The following is a 13,871-nucleotide window of genomic DNA, read 5'->3' on the forward strand; positions in this document are numbered from 1 at the left end:
CATTTAAAATCAAAATGCATTTAACAAAAATCTTCCAAAATGCGATAGTTTTCGAGATATTTGAAATTTTGCTCCTTCAAAAACAATTAATTCGTGTAATTATGCTCTTTTTAAAAGTTATTCGCGTTACCCCATCAAAAATGTCAAAAATTTAATGTTTATCGTTTTAAAGACGTAAAAGCAACTTTTTTAGTGTATTTGGATCCTGGAGAAGCTTTCAATAAAAAAGTTTTCCTAACAACAACTTTTGACATTTTTTTATAATTCTTACTATTTGCAGTCAAAAATACAATTTTCTTTTTGAATATGATTCTAAACGCCATTTTAAATCGAAATGCTCTTAACAAAAAATTTCTAAAATGTAGTAGTTCTCGAGATATTTTAACTTTTGTTTTAACAACACAATTATTTTGTTTTATTACGACCTTTTCATAAGTTAGTCGCGTTTCTCCATCAACAATAATAGGTTTTTCAAAAGGCCCGTAAACTTTCGTGCAACTTTCTCTTTGACATCAAGGCGATATTGTAAACCATTTGAAAGTTACATGAAAGCAACCAAAATATATTTCAACCATAGGGTCTGTTGATTAAACTATATAGCTGAATCATATGTTGGTTGTTTTCATGTAACTTTACAATGTTTCACAATATCGCCTTAATGTCAAAGAGAAAGTTGCAGGAAAGTTTACGGGCCTTTTGAAAAACCTATTATTGTTGATGGAGAAACGCGACTAACTTATGAAAAGGTCGTAATAAAACAAAATAATTGTGTTGTTAAAACAAAAGTTAAAATATCTCGAGAACTACTACATTTTAGAAATTTTTTGTTAAGAGCATTTCGATTTAAAATGGCGTTTAGAATCATTCAAAAAGAAGATTGTATTTTTGACTGCAAATAGTAAGAATAATAAAAAAATGTCAAAAGTTGTTAGGAAAACTTTTTCATTGAAAGCTTCTCCATGATCCAAATACACTAAAAAGGTTGCTTTTACGTCTTTAAAACGATAAACATTAAATTTTTGACATTTTTGATGGGGTAACGCGAATAACTTTTAAAATGAGCATAATTACACGAATTAATTGTTTTTGAAGTAGCAAAATTTCAAATATCTCGAAAACTATCGCATTTTGGAAGATTTTTGTTAAATGCATTTTGATTTTAAATGGTGCTTAGAATTATATTCTGTAATAAAATTACAATTTTGTATGTCAATTAGTATGAAATTAAAAAACATGTGCGAAGTTATTGTTAGAAAAACTTTTTGACGTAGGACTACGTGTTTGTTTTCGATATAGGTGTGCACGTTACAAATTCTACAAAAATGGTATGTAACGAAAAGTGGTCCAATTTTAAACGCATATAATTCAGCCATCTCACGATAAATTTTCAAATTTTTTGCGCATGTCGCCCCTAAATACTTCTAAGAATGGATTCCAATAGATAAACCCAAAGATTTTTGATATCATGGCATTAAAAATTTAAATAATGAACAACCTAGTCAAAATATCGTGCATTTACACACAGAAGATAGCGCTTCCCTAGTCCAGCACGACAGATTTGTGTACCTAGCGCGCTACGCTTCTATGAATGACGTCATCATCGACTATTTAAACGGACGGATTTCGCCGAAGCAGCTCAGTCGCCTGTTGAGCGGCAGGCGAAGCAGATCACTGCGCTGTGTGCTTTTACAGCCAGTGTAGCTGAGTTAGAAGTCCGTTACACTGCCTGTGGAGGTACACTACCCAGTGAATTCGAATGAGCTTGTCCGTATGCTATCTTTTGTGTTGTGCTCGTTTCCAGCACACTTTTATGTATAATTATTCGTACACAAAATAGTTTGTACATGCGAGCTCCATTTGCAAACACGGTTAACATAGTGTCGTGGTATTAGTTGTCTCTTTCGCTCTACCCATCATCATCAGCGTTGATTCATTTTGCTTTGTGCGCTTGGGTTTAATGTTTGAGGCGAATGTGTAGGTAGATAGATCTAATTTGTTACTAAATTACACAATGAAAGTTTATTATTTACGTTCATTCAATTCATTTCCCCATCACGTGATTCATTTCCACTCAGCCTATAGTACTTTGATTCTACTAATAGGTACATACTACAAAGCCTATTTATGAATGAATACACTGCCACTTGAAAAACCGTTGCAAAAACGCATCTTGTACATATATAAAATTGTTTTCGATTCTTATATATTTATAGTTTCGATATATGATTAAGACCACTGCATTCGCTATATTTGTATGCGTACTTTAGGAAACTTATAATAATGGCAAAATATAACTAGAATGCTTGGTCTATACATGAAATGTGATTATATTGTCTAAAATTTGATTTTTCTTCACTGGTCCGGGTTTTTTACCACACACAATCGAAAAGGTTTTACAAGATAATCTTATTCTATAAAGATTTAGTTCCATATATTAGTTCAATCACAGTTTTCTGTCTTCTTTCTTCAGATCTTCTTAAATAAGTTTAATCGGATTCGATCACCTACTACAAATGAAATGACCTGATAGCCAAGAAGGTTTGGTTCAATATGTAATATTCGATGTTGATTGGTTGTGATTAAACCATACGTAAGAAATATGTTTGATTTATTGTTACTATAAATGTACTAAGAAAATAAATATTTTACATTAAGTAGTATAGTCCTACGTCTACAGCTCGTGCAACCCCATAGGGCTGCCCCTTGTAGTTTTTACCGATTTTTTCTCCATCATGCAATCACAATCAAAATGTTTCTTTTCTCTTTAGGTTTTTGGTCACAAAATTTAAAAAAATGGGTTTTTTCGCAATTTAAATTTTTATCATAAATTTTTGTTTTTTTGAAAAATGACACAACATTTTTTTCAGTGTATATTTTTTTCGGACAGAAGTATTCATTCCCTGTAACTTGTTCTCAGATAGTTTTGCTGTATAAAATACAGTAATCGAACAAAAAAAATTTGAAATTCATACACGTAGAAACGTTTACGCCCTTTTGAAAAATTACTCTTGTATCAAAATATTCCAATTGCCAGAGAATATCATGGAAATTCATACAGCGAACACACCTGCAAAGTTTCGTTCGAATCGACGATGGTCATATTTTGCGGTCGGCCGGTTTCTCATGGAATCCCTCAATAACTTTTATTAGAGGAACATGGGGAGACTTGACCAGGTTTTCAGCTAAAACTGCATAAATCTCTAAAAAAGCCTTCAATCCCCCAAAAATCATTCAGATATAATGCGCAAAGTTATTGCGCGTCTTCATGATTTTTTGCAGAATTTTTAATTTAATTTTTGAAAAGTTACAAAAGTTTTTATGTGATCGTTTTTTCTGGTCAAGTCTCCCCATTGCGGGGAGACTTGACCAAGGCGTGGGGAGACTTGACCAAGAGAATTTTGAAAAATCATAACAAAAAATAATGACATAAAACATACTGTAATTATTTTTTCCTTATTGTCGAGATCCTTAGGTAGCAGTAAAAAATATAAAAGAGTTGCATTTGATAAATTTTGATTTTTTTAAATGCATTTCTTTTTAAGGATTAACTGTACTGCTTGCATTGCATGTTCACACGTCACGAAATCAGTCTTACTATTGCTAACTTTGCTTACAAATTTTAAAATATAAAGACTTATGTTTGGGGTGGGATTTTTTTATGGCGTGATTAACATTAACAGTAGATACCAAAGCATAATAAATATTAGGAATTTTGTATCTTTCTTCAGCTGATCGCCACTTGGTCAAGTCTCCCCATAAAATCTTGGGCAAGTCTCCCCAACATTAGTTATTGCGTTCAATTTCATGCAAATTCTAGTAATAACTATTCCAATGTTCCAGTTTATGTAAAATCATTTCACTGCTTCACAAGGATTAAGATGGTATATTAGTCCTTTAATAGTAATTAGTAGTCGAGTAGATATGTCCATACAAAGTTTGATAAAAAATTACATCATTTAATGCAAATTTATTAATCACGTAATATTTTCTGCAAGGAAACGATTTTTTACTCCAAACTTTCAAAATTACCTTAAGGGATCGAAACAAGTATAAAAATATTTTTGAAAAAAAAATTAAGAATCGAATAGAAGACGCCATAGCCGAAAATAGAATTTTGCGCTTGGTCAAGTCTCCCCATGTTCCCCTACAGATGATTATCAATCAGTCCACTCAGATGAAACAATGCGTATTGCCCAAGCATATGCGACAACAACAAAATCAGCCGTATTCATAGTTGCGTTTTCCTCGTGATTTAAACTGTTTGAGCTTAGAATGCCATAACAAATGTCACAAACAAATCCAGAATATTCGTTACTAACTGATGCTAGTCTAACATATCCCCAACAGAAAACATTGAATACAGCAGTCATTACAAACGCAAATAAATTCATTAAATGCTACTACTATTACGGCATATTTATGACCCTCCCATAACTCGCCATAAACAAATGACTTGTGCTGAAAAGAATCTCATTTCAATACGAGTCGAGATTTTCACGCCTTTTCCTCCGCATAGCATGGGGTGGGGGGTACCATCAAGTTGCTGCGGTCAATATATAATTGAAACCCCCTGTGTCCATAGGGGAAGGAGAGACAAAGGTGCACCCAACCAGGAAAAAAATATGCAATTACAAAGCCTAATAACTTCATTGACGTCAAGCATCGCCGCTGTCGCTGTTTGTCACCAGCCGCCACCGCGCCAATCGAATTCGGTCGGTCTTACTGCACTTGGAGATCATACAAATTGCTTCATTTTCTCCTTAAGCCGGACGGGATGCGACGCGACTTGTGCATTTGTGATGTGCTCTTTATGCGGACTGCAAAGATTTAGTTGCCATCAGACTTTGTCACTAATGTTTCAGGTGTAATATGGTAGTCATCCCATAGTGAGTTGTCACATCCGGATTACAGTTGTAGATTTAGTAATGTTTAGCTAGAGACAGTGGTGTGCACAAATTTACCAGTATTTATAGCAAATATTAAAATGGCAGCTCTTTTGATTTATTTCCACAGGGTGGGGAGAAATTATCCGAGATTAATGTTTTAGTCATAACTTTATTACGAAATCAATTTGTTTGTTTGCATTCCCTGGCTATATTATACTGCCCTTTTATGCAATTGTGACGTTAGCGCCAAAAGAAATATTTGTCAGGAAATCAATTTTTGTGTTTCGTGATGTTTTTAAAAGCACCATTAATATTTCAACTATCTGTTCTGTACAAAATCTGTACAATCCATCGTATATAATAGTCAATTGCTTTAATTTTCACTTTTTTACGAAAACCTTGTAAATTTTAACTAACGTCACTTTTGCAAAAAATCAGCGATTTTATTTTACAGTTTTTATGTAATTCTGACGTACGCATACAAACCAACAGTGTCAAGTAAAGCGTGTCGTATTTTTCAACCGTTTCAACTGAATTACCTGCAAATGATCATGAATTCATTCAAGTTTCCTAGGCTGTGTGTGATGGTCTGGCCAGGTGGTCGGTTTTGGATTTATACGGATGTTCCGTGGGTTACGTACGAGGGTCATTTAGTGCATTTTCATTAATTTTTGAAAATTTAGCTGCAAGTCTGGCATTTTTATAAAATGTATTGAATATATTATCGTACATTTGAACACTATGAATTCATTTTAGTATCATGTAAGCCTTTTCAGGCAACGTGGAAGCAGTTATGGGTTGGAGGATATAGTGGATAAGAAATGCGCTACCCATATGTATGATACATGTATATTAGAAGATACCGGCCAGGAGCACTTTAACGATGATCTACGAACAATACAAACATGTTTTTGCTGTCATGCGGCATATCAAATAACATTCACCCTATAAATTATTGAAATTGCAAATTCAAAGCTAAATGGGGACACTTTATTAAAGATTCCGGAATACGGAAGTTCGGACCAAATAATTCTAGTAATTATTCCTGTCATGCGGCACACCAATTTCTGTGATCTGCGAAGAATGCTATCATATCTAAAAACATTTGGATACAATGTCCCACATAACGACCGGCCCCGGTAATTCCGGATTCTTTGGGAAATTTTTAAGTGAATATTCCTGTTACACGGCATATCAAAATACATCATGTCGGTTGTCTATGAACTATTCAAGCACATTTGAAGTCATCCGAGCATACGATTATTCTGGCGTTGGTCGTAATCAGCCCCGTGTCATCTAATGACTTTACATCTGATTGCATTGTTAGTAGATCGAGTGTGTTGAACAGGTGTATTTAGGTACAAACGTTTCACAAGTATGGGTAACCCATTATGAGTCCACTATGTCTCTCAGATGATTTCAAAATAAATTTAGACCCTTTACGAATACAATTTATAAATATTCATGTTACATTAAAACCAGTCTTCAAGCTATACATTGAAAAACCAATTAAACTGACTTAGATTTGCCTCGGAAAGGCTCCATGAAATTTTCGTACAAATTCAAAGCCGGACATTTGACCAGTTCAACTCATATGGTTTATGAAACTTGAATAAATTCCGGATCAGTTGCAGGTGGTTTGGTTGGGATTGGTATAGATATCTGATAATTCGAACCAATTATGCACCGAAATAGTGAGAAATAACACAACAGCGGTCAAGGTTTTGAACAAAGCATTCCATCAATATATGTTCGTACATTATTGTGGTATCAAAATCCATGTTGAAAAAGGCTAAGCTCGCTTTACAGAAAAATTGCACAGAAGACTTCTTTATAAAATATAAATAATTGAAAAATAAATTTCTATCGATATATTGCTGGAATTTGATCGTACTGAAAGCTAATTTGAATACCACCCTAGACTCATTGTAATACCACCCTAGCCAATTACATCACATAATGTAACTTATCTAGCTCCACAACATTACTTATGATACAACAGCTAAAGAATAAACTGTTTTGCCTTGTTCAATACGCGTTCCATATTATATTGCATCGGTACGTCACTTTGGTAAAAAAATGGCGTTTACGTCACTTTGTTTTTCGCGTTTTAAAAGATCATTTTGCAAAGTTTTTGAAAGATAATCACACTGAAAGACGTAGAATTTTGTAGAGAACTCAGAAATATGAAAAAATGAAATTTGACCAAAGTGGCGCTAACGTCACTTTTGCATATAAGGGCAGTATACTGACGTTGAAAAAAATATTGTTTCATCACTTTAACAACAATACACGGTTACTACTTGATAGTTTTAGTTAGAACAAAGTTTAAGTTAAAACAAACAACTTTATTACAGTTGTGTTTGTCGCGTTATTTACTCATTCAAAAAATTGTATTATAGCCACAAATCAAATTGTGGTCCTGAGTCACGCTTGACTAGCGTAAATCCGACCTTAGTCCTGTAACTAAGTAAGTGTCGGATTCTGATATGACAAATACTATTTTTTTATTTTTTATATTTCGTTTATTTGACACGGCTCATAGCGGTAGCTAAACGGAGCCGTGGATCTTTCATATGTTAACAATATGTGAAAATTAAAAATAAAAGCAAATATTATTGATTACCCGATGGATCTCGTGCGCGCAACTTTTTATTGCGAGCGGAGACCTTCTTTCGCGGCTCGCCTACTGCGTCATGGGGATCATTTAATTCTCTTCTATCGTTGTCTTGGTGCTCAGATGGTCTTTCCTGCTTATTACCCTTACGGGTAACTAGTGTAAATCCGTCGTCATTATTTTTATCTTCTTCGCCGATATTGCTTACAGTGGTATTTGGGGCGCTGGATGCTGCTTTTGCAGTTGTCAATATGGACTGAACAGCTGCCACAAATTTTGCAACCGTTTGTGGTTCAGGTATTGGTATTGAAAACTCTTTTTTGGGTTGGTTTTCCGTGGATTCGTTGGGAATCGGTAGTGATGAATTCTCCTCTGTATCTTCCGCGCAAGGTTGTCCGTGGTGTGCTGTCTGATTACAATACTTGCACGTAGGAGTTTGCCCCTCGTGGGTGCATAACGTAGTTTGATTAATAGTAGATTCGTGGGTTTTAAGTTTTATAGTCAAGTGGGAGGGGATAGGTTTTTCGATCCGCATCCTCACCACAAGAACACCGTTAGGTGTACCCGGGAAGAAATTTCTCCACGTATCAGGTGTAACGGATTCTACTTCTCCGTATCGCGACATGTATTCTGCAACTAGATTAGGAGGGGTACGTGGTGATAGGTCATGTAACTTTACATCTACATAGTCTTTTTCTATATACACGGGAATCTTAATTCCAACTTTATCACTTTCAGCCACGTGCTTCAAGTTGTTCAGCAAAACAAAACGTTCAGCTTTGGCTAACGTGTTGAATGATATGAGTACTACATTGCGAAGATGATGATACTGAAGGTACATAACCTCCTTGAGCCTAAGCTGCATCTTCACCTTCAGCAGGTATTCCACTTCACTAAAACTCAATCGTATTGAACAGAATTTAAAGTCAACGACCGCTGTGTTGGGTCGGAGCAGACTTTTTTCGTCAACTTTACTCATGACGGCACGAATAAATTGAATGTTTCCTTTGTTCTCGAGACAATGCACACTAGATCGAGAGGTTGATAGCTGTTGTTCACTTGGTTCGATTGTACGTCTGGCTTGGGCAGAAGTAGAAAGTAGACTGTGACAAATACTATGTTTCTTATGCTGATTTCGTTTTTAGAGCGGAGTCGCTCTAGGTTCGCTCTGAGCTGTCACTTTTGTATGGATTTTGTAAATATTAGAGCGAACCTAGGGCGACTCTGATCTAAAACCGAAATCGGCATTAAATTGACGATACTCGACAAGTTCGTATTCAAATCTGATTACTCAGTTTTTACTAAGAAATACCATAAATAGAAATGACAGACTTTTCCGGAATGCGCAAATATCAGCCCCATGAACCGACTATACCAGGAATTATCTGAACTCATTTCAGTTACATCTTCGCCCGCATTCCACCGATCTATTTACAGTGTCTCACCTAACACCTTACACCTAACACAATATTTGACATAACCTAGCATTAGATAAATTTCTAGAAAAGGATTCATCTGTGCCAACAAACACACACACACACACGTGTCACCTATCGCATCCACAACTCTCATATTAAAACAGAAAAACAAGATACGGCGACAGCATGTCTACCTTGAAGAACAAAACAAATGATAAATTTATGTTTGACCCATTTGGGCACTGCAGTGAGTGACGCAAATCGTCGTCACCTCATAAAAATTGTTCGGAACCTTGTCACCAATTCATGTCCGAAAGTGGCCCTAGTCCCTGATCCACAAGGTTCGTCGGTTGCTCTTGGAGAATAGATGATATGCTATGTACCTGGTGTGCGATTATCGATTGACGTCAGGAAAGTATCTTTCGGATGTTATGGATCACCAGCAGTGAATTGTCACCTTGATTTTGGTTTTAAAATTAAGGGGGTGGGCTACATTATAAAAAATGAATTTACTTTTATATCCATAGATAAACTATGTACAAAAATTTCTGAACCCGATTTCCAGTATTTTCGAGGATGTAGAGTTGAATGCTCAGTAGCGCCAGACGTGGTCGTGGGGAATGCCCCTCATCACTATGTCACTTATACGTTAATGTATGAAAAAAGTTCATTAAAACTGGCATTTTTCTGGATTTTTTATTTTACAGTAGTAATGCGAGCTGGCCATTCGCCGTCAATTAGATGCTACAGTTAGGCTTCATTAATCGTTTCAGAAGTTCGTCATTTTGCAACAATTTCATCAAAAACAATTATTTACGCTTTTCATATATTCATATAAGCATGATATAGGCCACCCCCCTTAAGTAGCGATGGTGACGGTGGCACTGGAATGAAAGTGTGTGGGTTGTCGTTCATTTTTAATAAACGATCATGATTCAGCTGTTTTCGGCAGCAGGTCCTGCGACCGTGGGAGTAATTTATGATATAATGGGTTCAAAAACAATGTCTGTCATCGAATGATTCAGTTTTTTTGATATTTGAGAAAAATATCTTCACCAAAAAAGACGAATATATTTTTGACTAAAATGGAATAGTTTGCCCTTGACTATTTCCTGATAAATGTCGATATTTGAGAAATATAAAAGGAATTATTGAAGCATCTCAAAACTGAAAAAATATATTAAACTTTGGATACCAGAATTTGAAACTTATGCAAAATCCAATGTTCTATGATTTACAGTTAAAAACCTGGTGTAGCTTTTGTCGTGACTACGACAAACTATTCAATACAATGGACCTTTTTCAAATTTTGGAAGAAACAGAAGGTACAGTTTTTGAAAGTTAGTAACTTCCAGTGTACTGAACGGAATTACACAATATTGGCACTAATTAGTCAGAAAAATGTTCATGAATCTTCTACATATAGGATTTGTAATTATTATTGATTATATTTCATTACATTAATAGCCCCGCGTTTTGAACGACTTTAAACCATGCAACAAGACATGGCCTGTTTAAATTTCTCATCATTCGTTTACCCGCCGTCGATAGCAGCAGCAACAACAGAACAGGAGCAGTATGGCCCACCGCAGGGAAGTTGCCACAGCCACGAATAAGCATTGATACCGGCTAGAAATCGTCAGTCTGCGTGACATTCCTCTTCATCAGATGCTTTTTTCGATGGTAGTAAACCGGTGTAGTGTAGTGGTTTTGCACTTTGTACCAAAAGAGGTGTAAACGGAACATAAACAGTTTTTTGAACTTCTGCTTCTGATATTTATTGCCCATTTCAGGTATGTGCAGGCGTACGAACTTCGCGATCGCGTGTATTATCGCGAAGAGCTCGAGCATTTGTAAGTTAACGTGTTCAATCGCTTGTGCGTTTGTACGTCGCGTGTGCTACGTAACTTCGCGTGTAGAAATTCTATATTAAAATCGTTTGCCTTTCGCATATTCGCGTGCGTTCTAGAATGATCGCACGCAGATCGTGAATCAGATACTTAATTTTTCGTGTACGGTTCAGATTCTAGAACAAAGTGGGTTCTTCCATATCACTAAGGTTCCCGGTCATGTCGCCATGGAACGTGTTGTCCAATGGATATGAGATCTTTTTAATTAATTCAATTGAAGGCATAGACCTAGTCTTCTGTAATCGAGGATAGAGACTTCCGGACGTGACCGATTCATGATCGCGCGAGTGCTGGGGACTGTAGATTCATGCTTGAGACCGCATTTGAATGTTTATAAGTGCTGAGATGTTCATATTATCACCAAGATGTCATCATGCCTGCGAGAGCGCGGGTGTTGGTTGCGTGGATGATCGCGAAGGGCTCAATCATTTGTATGTTTGTATGTCGCGTGTACGTGACTTCGCATGTTTAAATTCGATTTTTAGGTCGCCATGGAACGTGTAGTTTAACATATATGAGCATTATCTTTTTGATTGGTCCACCTGAAGGCATTGGACTAATGCTACTAGGGCCGAGAATAGGGGTTTCCGGACGGAACCGATTCATGATCGCGCGAACACGGGCAATTGGAGGTTCACTCTTGAGACCGCGTTTGTGAGTTTATGAGTGCTAAACCGTTCTCTTAGTCACCAGACTATTATCCTGTTTGCGAGATTGTGGGTGTGGTTGTGCGTGGATGATCACAAAAGATTCGAGCGTTTGTATGTTGACGTTTTTGTCGCGTGTGTATGTATCTTCGCGTGGACACATTATTTTTATAAACGTGTAACGTGTTCTTCAATGATCGCGCGTGAACGTCTTGTTTAGTTTTTATTTCTATTCGTCCAACTGAAGGCATGAGTTTAGGCTGCTAGGATCAAGGGCAGAGACTTCCGGACGTGACTGATTCATGATTGCGCGAGCGGTGGGTTGATGCTTGAGACCGCGTTAGTAAAGTTTTAGGTGTAAACGTTCACTTAATTATCAGGGTGTTCGAATGTTGACGAGATCGCGGGCGTTCACATTTGTGACCAGGATTGTGTTATCGCGAAGTTCACGTTTGTACGTTTGGAATGAGAGATTGTGAGTGTATATGAGAACATAAGCAATTTGTGTTATTGAGTGTTAGCACGCATCTAATTTGAAATATAGCAATAAAAGAAGGGTGCCTCCAGAGAGAACTTGGCCCTAAACCCACATTGTATATTATTTGACCATGGCAGTGGATAATAAAGGTCGCCAAGTTAAGTACTAAAGTTGATCACAATGTAGCTTAAGAGGTTATATACAAAGTTGTGGCGAAAAAGTGAGCTAAGTTCGTGATTTTTATAAAGCGTTTTATGCATTTTTTTTTTTTGAAAAAGCAAAAGACAGCTCGTTGGTAGTGCTATCGAAGTTCGAAAAAACAAGTGGAATTAAAAAAAATATTGAAGGTTGACGGAGTTATGGCCCATCCCCCGTAGCGAGTTTTTTTGGCAGAGATTTGCGGTGAACGCTCTCCAAGCCGAACCGCTCAACTGAAATCAAAAAAGTAAAAAGAGCATTGAATAAAATTGTATTGTGGTGTACTTGAACGGAACAGTTTCCCAATAAAAAGCTTTTTTCATGCAAAAAACATGTTAACCAAAAAATTGAGCTGTGTGGTGTTCAAAATTTTAAATAAAAATTCATGGCAAAGAATCAAAAAATTTTGGATGAAAAGGGAACCGTTCAAGTACACGAGAATGTAAACACAAACAATTCAAAAATAATTTATAAAAATCGGATGAATAGTTTTTACGATATCACGTTCACCGCAATGGTAATTTTCAAACAATTTAGTTCCGAGATAATTTCATTTTCATTTTGCAGCGTTTGATGGGGCAATGAGAGCGCAAGTCAGTCCAAGGCCGATGATAGGAGGGGTAATGGCAGAATAGTCTATGCGGACCGCCAAAACGCCATGGGAGAGGATCAGGGTGTGGGTTGGGGTAGGGACTTGGACTAAGGACTTGGTGTATGCTCGACGAAAGATTGCGCTGCAGAATGGGATGAAAAAGTAGATCGAACAGTACTACTGTTGGCTGTTCATAAATAAAAGTTGTTTTTTCACTAGCTCTTTTTTTTTAATCTTGTTATGAAATTAACTGTTAACGAAGGATTTCAAGTGAATTAATAATGTTCATATGGTTTCAGTTGGCTAGTGGTCAAACTAGTGGAGATTTAACCCGAGAGCGGTCCATCTAAAAAGTGACCAACCTGCGAATCATGATCATACCAATTGTGAAAATCACTTTTTTATTGATAGAACAATATGTCTATGTAACCACAGTTTGTGGAAAAAGATAATATGGTGATGTGTATATACATGTATACATAGATACACGCCGCGAATCTGGTCCGTTAGTGATGTGCTACCACTTTCAGGAGTCAGGGCTGAATCGAATCGATCGCCGTGCCCAAGATCATATGGATCATCGCCCGGCAGACTTAACATGTCATTCTTCCGTTCGGAAGTGGAAACCATCCATCCCTTGCCGATCACTAATAATCATGAAGTTTGAAGATCAAAAAAACTCATCACTCACTCGACTCTACACCTCTCATTCACCAATCGAGAGTGTGTAATTGCTTATTTTTTGGGCACTTCGCCACTTTATTTGACGGTTTGGTCCGCGTATATGATGGTTCTTCAAAACAACTAGGCAAATTTTGAATATTTGTGTTGCTGTGGGCTCAATAACTTGAAAAATCTACTTGAATATAATATGTTGTGCAAAATACATGACCGTTTTAGATTAAATATAATGAACCAAAATCCCTAGGATACTGCATCGGTCTGGATCTAGTTGAATGTCGAAAACAAAATAATTCAATCTGCCAGACGTCAGGGTATCCCTTAGCTTCTATCGGCTAACTGAAGCACGCGCCGTTGGGCTACTCGATTCAAGGGACTGCCAGAATCATGGAGATCAATATACAAATCTCTAAGCATAAAGATTTCTAGACTGAGTCTCACCGT

General features: G+C 36.6%; 1 protein-coding gene across 4 annotated transcripts in view; it reads right to left on the reverse strand.

The window, feature by feature from the left end:
* LOC131685288 (tyrosine-protein phosphatase corkscrew) overlaps positions 1 to 13,871 on the reverse strand; it is a 317,023-nt gene that overhangs the window by 199,193 nt on the left and 103,959 nt on the right. The window lies entirely within an intron of this gene.

Source organism: Topomyia yanbarensis, chromosome 2 (assembly GCF_030247195.1).
Source record: "Topomyia yanbarensis strain Yona2022 chromosome 2, ASM3024719v1, whole genome shotgun sequence".
In the NCBI taxonomy this organism is placed as follows: domain Eukaryota; kingdom Metazoa; phylum Arthropoda; class Insecta; order Diptera; family Culicidae; genus Topomyia; species Topomyia yanbarensis.